Here is a 10,238-nt window from a genome sequence, read left to right on the forward strand (position 1 = left end):
CAAGTACAGGAATAGCCATGAGTCACCTTTAATTACTTTCATTTCAACAGACATTTTTGTACATAGATACTTATAAACTTAAAATATAAACAAAACATGTTATGTTCTCCATAAAGGGTATTTTTTATCTACATCTCAAGAGGAAACCTCTTCTAAGAAGCTAGAAAACTGGTATCTTAAGAAACAATGGGGAAAGAATAAACACATGCTGGATAGGGTGGAGGAAACTTTTATATGTTTTACAGATCTTTCCCTTGTTCTTTTTTGTTTTGTTTTGCTTTTTCCCCTCTAATGACATCTGCTAGGCAGAGACAGTCCATTATCTCCATTGATATCAAATTTAAGTAACTAAAAATAGGACTTCTGAATTAAGAAAGTAGCGTCATGTTTGGCTTTTGTTGACAGATTTTCCGGGAGACACAGCCTTCAGAGTGAGTGGTAGATAGTGGTTTGGAAATTGATCAAGTGGGAAAGCTTTCCATTAGAGCCTGTAAACACTCTTGTTTTTCTTTATCTTTTACTCTAATCCCAACATGCAAGTAGTTCCTTCAAAACCACTAAAGGGCCACCCTGTGTTCAGATCATCTCTACAAGGTCTGTATGTATGCATATTATATCTATAAATACATGTATATATAGATTGGGCCTCTTTCAGGTCCCCAATCGGTTTCATTGCCCTCAACATAACACTAACTACTCCCTCATTACGTTCAAAGGTGAAATAAAGGCGAAATAAAGCCAATTTTCATATGTAACTTCTACAGTTTAAGCTTCAGAATCTGGGCATTATTTTAACGACACGTTTTTAAGCAACTAGAAGCCAATATTCTACAGGGAATCCTGATGCTTCCTCCCCCCCGACACAAAACTATAAACATCCAATGAAAGCCACTGAAGTGTCCTTAAAACCACTCGTTCCACTTGTTTAAATTCAGAACTACAAGGCAACAAATTCCCTCAGAAGTTTGCCAGTCTTTTCAATTTCTGATGTTTCCTTGCATTTTCTGTCTGTCTCAGCCTTTCATTCCCATTTTCTTCCACCCCTTTCAGGTTTGTAAAGAACAGTGAGCTATGGCTAGATTTCTGCATCAGGAGCTGGTGTCACCTCTGTTCAACACCATAACCAAGGTTTTTCAAGTCTAGGAAGTATTTGAAGCAGTAAAATGGACCTACGCCAGGAAAAAAAAAAATAGTTTTATATAGTGCTATTTACTATAGGAAGATAAACTATCAGACTAATGTAACACTAGAAAAAGTGAAGAAGCCTACTTTGTACCAGTAATTTTATATATGCATACACATATATGTAGGCATATTAGAGTGTGCGTATGCCTTACTGTTAAAGGCACCATTCTTAGACTATAAAGCCACCTAATGTTGCAAGCATCCCTTTTGAGTGCATATTGTCCAGCATCTCCTTCATAGGAACACTGTGAGAGTGCCTAATTCAGGTGCCCCTGCTGCTATGTCAAGTAACACATTCTGGGAGTAGGGACAGCCCTAGCATCTGGTTCTTTGGGGAAGTGCCTTTAATTCTAGCAAACCATCTGAGTTGGGTGGGGGTTCAGCACTTCTCAAATTTTAAAAAACTTTTCTGGACTAATTAACAACTAAGAAAGCTTAGTGGCTTTCTTCTCAGATGAAGAGATTTTCAGGTAATGTTTGTGTGGGTTTGTTTCATTTGCCAAAAACATAGCAGAAGATAATGAGCCAAAAATCTATTTTTAAAAAGACTTGAAGTGCCTGGTCCTAATTAAATACATAGACTTTTCCACTAGCTGATGGTATAGATTACAGCAATGTTTCTTGATTGCTGAAGTGATCTGAATGATCATAACAGTCAGCAATATGAACTTTTACCATGGTGACAACAACAAAAGTAAAGAACAACATTTTACTAGTAATAGGCAAAACTTCAGAAGGTTGAAAACTTTTATTTGGGTCTCGTAGTTTCCATCAGGCTTCTAAAAATAAATAAGTTCATGAATAAAATAAAACTATTTTCCACTATAAAATCTTCCATTTTAGAAAAAAAAAAATGCATATTTTTTAGCAGAAATATCTTCTTTCCCTTTCCTTCATTCCTAAAATTTTATGACTATTTGTAGGAAAGAGGGGAAGTCAGGTGAGTTTCCAAAACTCGGTATTACCATAAGCCAAACTAAGAGAATGGTATTGTTCTTGCATTTCTAGATGAGAATAATTTTTATTTATTTATTTATTTTTAAATCAACAAGGCTTTTAACTTGCAGACTTTTCTGTACTGGCTTTCATTACTACTTGCTTCCCTTACTGAATTTATCTCAAGTTTTGAGGCTGTACACCTCATAATATAAGCAAATGTATTCAAAATACAACTGTTTGCCAAGATGCTTTTCTTAAGTCTTTCAATATATAACCCTCAAGAGCAAACCTAACTTTTTATTCATGACTCAAGCTGTCCATTGCAACACAGTTTAAAATAAGAATGTTTATTTTGTAGTTTAATCTAGTATTTAAAAGTAACAAGACTTATGAGACCTGACCTCTATTACTGTCTTTGCTTCATGCCACAGTTTGCAGCTTTAGACTGATACTTTTTTTCACCCCATGTGCAGTGGAAAACTGAAGAAATTAAGGAGTATATTCACACTATACAAATATAAGATATACACTGATCTGTACAAGGCTATAACCTCTGCTTCCTTCTGCCTCAGTTTTCCCATCTGTAAAATGTACAAATAGCATTTAACAGCAGGGTTTGAATGATTAGTACCTTAGAGTTATGGGATTTAGGGAAAAGCAATAAAATGCATCACGTTTTTCCTCCATTCTGAGTAAGCAGCATGACTCAAGATAACTATCTTTATAAAACATGCCAAGGTTTAACAAATAATTACTTACACAGTTGGCTTCTTAATGGGTTATACAGTCTGGTTAAAGAGCACTAGGGACCAAACAATCAACTTGTTTTGGACTGAACTGAAATTACCAGGGCTTATGCAAAGGTGGGCAAACAACAACACTATCAGACAAGTATTTTAGATGTATCACAGAAGCTTTATAGTATTCCAAACAGAAAAATTTTGTTTCATGTGGAACAAAATATTTTTTAGCCTCCTTTTTAATTCAGGTCACACTTAAACTGAAGAGTACAACTATGTAACATGATTTTTAAATGAAGCATTCCAACATATGTTAAAACAATATTTCTACAATATTTCTACATTTCCTTTGTTTTTCTAACTGAAATTATTCACAAGATGCCACTTTTTCCCATCAAGCTTTTTATTTTTTTTTATACATAGGTACTACACACTTTTTTTTTTTGGCTCAGTCCAACAGGATAAATAAAAGTATAAAGTTAAACAAGGGAAATATTGGTTCAGACTCTCCTCCTTGATACACTAACAGTTTATACTGGTTTAGGAATACAGCAATTACACTAAGAAAAAGGTTTATCTCCCCCAAATGTATTTTAATAGTCTGGAAGGGAAAAATCAGTGAAGGTACCTGTTTTCCTTCTTAAGAGAAAGGATCACACTAATCCTCATCTCATCATAGACTTCAAGAATATCACAAACATTGTGACTGAGGATGTTTATGGGTATGTGCTCAATAATTTGCTGGGAGAGGCCTATGGATTCAAAGTACATAGGAAAGCGCTCTTCTATAGATGCCTTGTTTCTTTTTTTTTTTTTTTTAACCAAAATATTGATCACTGACTACAGCTAACATTTTACCCCAGAGTGTAGTATGACTCAGGCTGAAAACAGCTAGTGATGAGGACCCAGTGTCTACATGATACGTATTCTCAAGATCATACTGTGTGCTAGCCTTAGTCTGGTCCCAAAATGACTGTCAGCGGTTGGCATGCATGAAGTACCCTCTTCATCTTCCAGCTTGGCTTCATTTATAGGAATGCTGTGGAAGTTCTTTGATCACGTCATGATGTGAACTAAAGTATAGTCAGTAAATAGATTTAAAAACACACTCCTGATCAGAATTAAAATTTTAACGTGGACATGATCTGTCTTACAGGATATTATGCTAGACTGTCTGTGGAGGAATGGTTAAGTGAAGTAGGACATGTGGATGTTGAGCAGTTGGGAGACAACGGGCTAGTGAAGTACCGTACTCAACTCACATGAGCCTGGGCAGGTACGCAGCTGGCTGAGAGCCAATCAGGCTCAAGGACACGATGCCCTTGGGCGATCGGGCAAGTCCCTAAGGCGGACAGGTAGCTAAAAGAAGGAGGACCAGACTGAAAAGCCCGGGAAATGTTAGCCAATCCTGAGCTTAGTTTCTGCAATATGTATGAGTTGATTATGTTCGAACTAGATAAAAGGCGACTGAGCTATCCATTAAAGTTGAAGTTCACTGTTCACTCATATTGAGCGTCTGGGTCTTCCTTCCGTCGGCAACAACTGTCAACCAGTTTGGTCAAGTAAGTCAAGTTAATGCCTGGCAAAAATAGCTCCTGTTGTTTCTTACATTTCATTTTTAGAACAAACTTTTGATTTACAGTGAGATTTACATTTATTTTTTTTAAATGAAAGATGTTAGCTCACACTACCTCAAGATGATATTTCAGTTTTTAGATTTAAATGAAATTAATAGATATAATATTCCTAGTTGGAGAAGTATTTGTTCAATGGTACAACTATAGAGTATTTTGTTACTTGGGGTTTGTTTTTCTTTCAAATATGGTAGTGAAAAAACTTGCCTGAATATTCCCAAGCAAGCTACCAGCTACTGATAAATGCTCATAAATTGCACCAATACCCACATTTGTATACCCTTAGAATGTTAATGTTATGTTGGAAAAATAAAGCACTGACAATAGAACAGTTGTTAATCCCCACACACAAACAAGCCTAGTGACAGAGGAATTTTTTTTTTTTAATTTTTTTTAAATTTGCAACCACAACTACTTCTGTTTCTTGCTACCTTCTACTCTTGGTAAAGGTAATTTATTGTCCAAAATTAATACCATAATACTCCCATTGTCTTCCCACTTTATGGTTTTGTTTTGTTTTGTTTGTTTGTTTGTTTTCCTTAAGCCAAATCCATGTCTGCACTGTTTGGTACACAAAACTGATATTCTTTTCTCCTCTTCTCCACTTTGTTGGCTCAGCCCCACAGCAGCAGTACTACTTTGTATTTGGACTATACATACAGAAATATTTTTAACATTTTTCAGGATATCTGAACTGGATGAAAATATCAATACATTGAATTTTACAGGAAGAATGTTTTTAATCAGATGAGCAGAACAGGCAACAAAGGAAAAAATTGCTTATTTTGTTTTTAAGTAGACATGTTCTCTGCACATTTTAGGTATAATCCCACTCAACCAAATCAGACCAAATTTTTGGTTTAGACATCTGCAACACATCTTCGTGACAGATAACCATCCAACCTACCTACTTGACCATATTTCTAACTGCAGAGGCACCAAAAAAACAAGGAATGTTTATTTATCATGACATTTTGGGGGCTTTTAACCCTATCTGCCCTCTTGTGCTAAAAGGTATAGTGAAACCTGGAAATTCTTTGCTTGTAAGACTTCTCTTCATCTCCTGTCATTTAATGGACTGGTGTGTGTTGTGGTTTAACCCCAGCAGACAGCTCAGTACCACGCAGCCACTCACTCACTGTCTCTGTTTGAAATGGGGAGAATCAGAAAGGTAAAAATACAAGAACTCATGGGCTAAGATAAAGACAGTTTGCTGGGTAAAGCAAATGCCACACACACAAGCAAAGCAAAGCAAAGAATTGGTTCACTACTTCCCATCAGCAAGAAGACATTCAGTCACTTCCAGGAAAGCAGGGCTCATCACAAGCAGTGGTTTCTTGGGAAGACAAACACCATCACCCCTAACATCCCCATCCCTTTCTCTTCCTTTACCCCAGCTTCTATTGCTGAGCATGACACACATGGTTTGGGATATCCCTCTGGTCAGTCTGAGCCAGCTATCCTGGCTGTGTCCCCTCCTAGCTCCTGGTGCATCCCCAGCCCCCTCACTGGCAGGGTAGCAGGAGAAGCAGAAATGTCCTTGGCTCTGCAACAAGCACTGCTCTGCAACAGCTAAAACCGTGTGTTACATCACTGCTATTTTCATCAATGAAACCATAACAGTGTTAAAGACGCAAACATCTTAGAAAGAAGAATCTAGATAATTGGTTCTTGTCATCATTCCCCCCATCACCACCCCCAAACTCACACACCCTATCTCCTCCTGTGAGTATACAAGCCAGCTTGGCAAACAAATTCATATTTGCAACTTGTCATTGTCCCATGATGCCCACATTTCTAATGGGATAGAGTCTATTCAAAAAAAATAGTATCGAAAATGCCCTTACCTATAATACAGGTTTTGGTAATTCACTGTTTGTTTTTTTTCACTGGGGATACAGAGAATAATTTTTAAACCAAGCAAAGCTTATCGCCCAACACTTTTTAAGCAAGTACTTTCAACACTAGATTGTTGTGTACAGTAACTAATTTCACCTACGGATGACTATTACTTACAATTTTGGGTGGAGTCTAGGATAAATAAGAGAAGGGACAGGCAGAATACAGGTATCTAGTCCAATTGCATTGTCAGTTCAAGTAGAAACAGATGCTTACCTGTCTCTAGATCTCACATTTCAAATTGTGGACTTGGCCTGAAAAGATCCAGAAGTGAATACTTTTGTCCTTTTGGCTAAGAAAACATTATACAGAATACTTGAAACATACCTTGCACTTCCATACACCGCAGAAATACCAGCTAATGTTAATAAAACTTTTCTAGCAGCCACAGTCAGCACCTGTGATCAGTATAGTGTCATTTCATTTATTTCCTTTGAAAGTGGCTAAATACCCATCATCTGAGCCACTTCAACTTGCCTTGGCAATACAAAATACATTATAGGGAACAATCATGCCCTGATGGGGATGGATTGCATAGCTTATTGGGTCTATTCCATCTATAATTTCCATGATGGCTTCTTGAGTGACTTATGCTGCACTAATCTGCTACTCCATAGTAGAAATGGATTTAGAGCAAATCTTTCTCCACAGGTGGCATTTCCCAGTAATGAATTCTGCCATTCAATTATATAATCAGAGTAATTTCTTCATGTTAAAAAAAAAGACCCCTTGAATGGCACATAAATTACCACTGGATTAAATTAATACTACTCCCAGGGCTTTCAGATTTCTCCAGTTGACAGACAGCACGGTACTGGTAGAGATGACGAGAAAACATGTCTTCTCCATCTTTTTACATTGGTTTCTTTCTGCTTGTTTTCACAGTAATGTAAATATCTTTCAAATTATTACATCCAGAGCCACCACAGGAGATTTTCAGTGTCATTAACTTCTGGGTAGAAATGTTCACCTCTGCTGATGAATGACCAATTGAATCAAATACAAGGAAGGAAAAAAGATAAAAGATTCTAATAAAATATTTGGTTTACAAATGGTAATAAACTTTTGCCGAGTATAACTGTCAGTTTGATTTACCCTTCAAAGCTAGCACAGCATTAAAAGATTTTACAAAATCAGAGTTCTCTGCTAGTGCAATTGGTTATCACAGTATTCTCACTGCTGCCATGCATGCAAAATTAAAAGTATTTATTTATTATCATTAGACTTAGTCCGATGGTGAGACCTCATAAAACAAACAATATATGTATGGCCTGCAGAATCACTATTAATTACTAACTATTTTGTATGCAATGTTCTAACCTCTCAATGAAATAAACAATCCAGATTAAAAAAAAAGTGGAGTCTTCTACTTCCTTAAGTAAAAGTGGAGGGAGAGAACACAAGTGAGAGCAACTAGTTGCAAAGAAGAAAGGGACAAGAAGTCAGACTCATGAACCAATTTCCACTATTTTCTAGAGCAACTGTAAAGGATGTTACAGGTTACCACAGATTTAACCAGAATAGACTGAAAATATATAGGTCACCTGCATAAAATTTAGAAGCAAACATCCTAACCTCTACCGTTTTACTAATACTATTGGTAACAGCACTGCACACTGAGGCTATAATGGTTTATGTCTTACACACTGCCAAGCAAACTTAGCCACAGCAAGGTGCAGCTGTAACATACATCTTCTTTCATCAGGATAAGAACAACACTTTTTGCAGACTGTTCTTCTCTATTATGTATTTCATAATACATACGCTTAAGTTTGTATCTGAAAAAGAAAGATACAGCAAGGAAGTCTTCTCTTGTGACTTCTCCAGTCGGGTTTTCATTTAAACAGGTTTGTTTCTTTTTTTGTTGTGTTGTGTTTTTTGTTTGTTTGTTTGTTTGTTTTTGTATGTGTGTTGAGTCTGCTGCACATCTGTCCATTACGCAAAAAAATGCATAAAAAGACAGCCTGTTCCACTGACCTTCGTTACTACTATTTGAAGTCATTATCTATGTCATTTAATTACACAGTGGAGAAGACAAATCTAAGACACTGTTCTTATTTCCTTGTCTTCAGAACATTTTTTAAAGTTATTACATAATAAGTCAGTATCTGTTTGGACCCCTTGGAAACTTCCAAGTGAAACAAAGGACTATTCTTCGAGCCCAAATGTTTTCTTTAAAAACATTTTGGATTTGACAGCCTTTTTCAGAATCTAAGTCATGTTCCTTGTCCCTAGAGTCAGCTCACCAGGCAAGTTGTTTGAGTCACCCGTGACCCTAATTTTGGGACATACTCAATGGAGAACTGCCTGAGGAGTAGGACATAATGCTTCACAGATCCTCTGTGATCCAAAAATTTACCCTTCAGCATAAAATCCTGCAGTGCCATTTTAGAAAAGTGTCAGACTGATTCACACCTTTTCTTTATTAACACCACATACTGCACAGAAAGCAACTTCAGCAGACAGTTAAGTACTTTAGGCATACAGAAAATTGCTTCCTAGATTTAGGTAGACTGTTTAAGATCACGAAGTAGGAGGACAGCAAACATGTACAATGCAAGTGAGATTTTTTTTTTTTTTTTTTTTGGGGGGGGGGAGGGGAGGAGGGGCAGGGAGAGTTACTGTTCAGCTATCTATCAAAAAAAAAGGAAATTTCAAAGAGATGGCAATGCACTGAACAGAACAGAAAGATCATTACTGTTATACTACACTAAGTACTGGACAAATACCAGGATATCAGGGCAAGATGCTCACCAAGGGTCAACAAATTTCTGAAAACATCAGAGCAACCAAGACAGCACATGCTGTGGAAGGCATAAAACTCACTGGACATCATCATTTTTTAAAGCATTAACCTGCTTCTTAGTAATTGTGTGTTATCTCCTACAGACTATAGTGAGAATTCTAGATATTTTCAGAGGCAAAAGGAAAATGTTAGGGTAGAATATCATTGATACCATAGCCAATCAACTTTTGTTTTAAAATCTATTTACTGCTTATCCACTTCATACTCAAAGCTGTTTAGAGAAAATATTTATGCACCTTTTACACAGATTTCAGCCTTGAAAGTAAGTATTAAAGATTTAGGTAATCTGTTAGAAGTTACTTTCTTATTGTTATTGAACACATAAATCATATTGCTTTAGTATCTAAGCCATGAATAATATTTTCATTTACATGAATACCCTTGCTTGTTTGTAAAGCTGACTATTGGAAGAATAATAAGGTATTCCTCAAACATTGTAATGAGCAAAACGACTTTTGTAGAAAAAAAAAACCATGAACATATGGGAATCAAACAGCAACTGGGAGTAGTATTAAATGTTCATAAATTCCGGCCCCCACTGAGTTTAATGAAGCATCCTAAATATCTGTGAAAAAAAAAAAAAAAAACCCGCCCCGCGTGGTCTTGCATGGTGTACTCCTGCACTTAGTGTTTTTTGCCTAGCAGGCAGCAGGCACATGAGGATGAGCACTCAGTACACTTAAACAACTCCGCAAGTTCAGACAAGAGAAGATTTTTGTGAGTATCCAAGTCTGAAGCATTCACCCAGGCCTTTGAGTTATCTCCTGTCATTTGTTGAAATACATAATGAACAAAGTTTAAGCTGTGCTTCAGTAAAATTTCTCTGTTGCTTAAGTAATTACACATGTATCACTCCAAATAAAACATCCAGATATCCAAATTATATGAACACTTGCCAGATGAGCCAATGTCAAACAACTATTTCTTCTATCCACTCACTATTTTTTACTCATTTACTTACTTTTCTCACCACATTAGTAATTGAAGTTCACATATGATGTGTCTGAGCCTCTGGACTATTGCCCAACTCAAAGA

The 10,238-nt window shown here is 36.5% G+C and overlaps 1 long non-coding RNA gene across 1 annotated transcript; it reads right to left on the reverse strand.

Moving 5' to 3' along the window:
* Nucleotides 1-246: 246 nt before the first annotated feature.
* Nucleotides 247-6,691, reverse strand: LOC137857016 (uncharacterized). The gene is made up of 2 exons (XR_011096930.1): nt 6,614-6,691; nt 247-1,169 (listed from the first exon to the last, which is right to left on the reverse strand). It is a non-coding gene; the product is annotated as an uncharacterized lncRNA (long non-coding RNA).
* Nucleotides 6,692-10,238: the final 3,547 nt, after the last annotated feature.

The sequence above is a fragment of the Anas acuta genome, chromosome 5 (genome assembly GCF_963932015.1).
Source record: "Anas acuta chromosome 5, bAnaAcu1.1, whole genome shotgun sequence".
Classification (NCBI taxonomy): domain Eukaryota; kingdom Metazoa; phylum Chordata; class Aves; order Anseriformes; family Anatidae; genus Anas; species Anas acuta.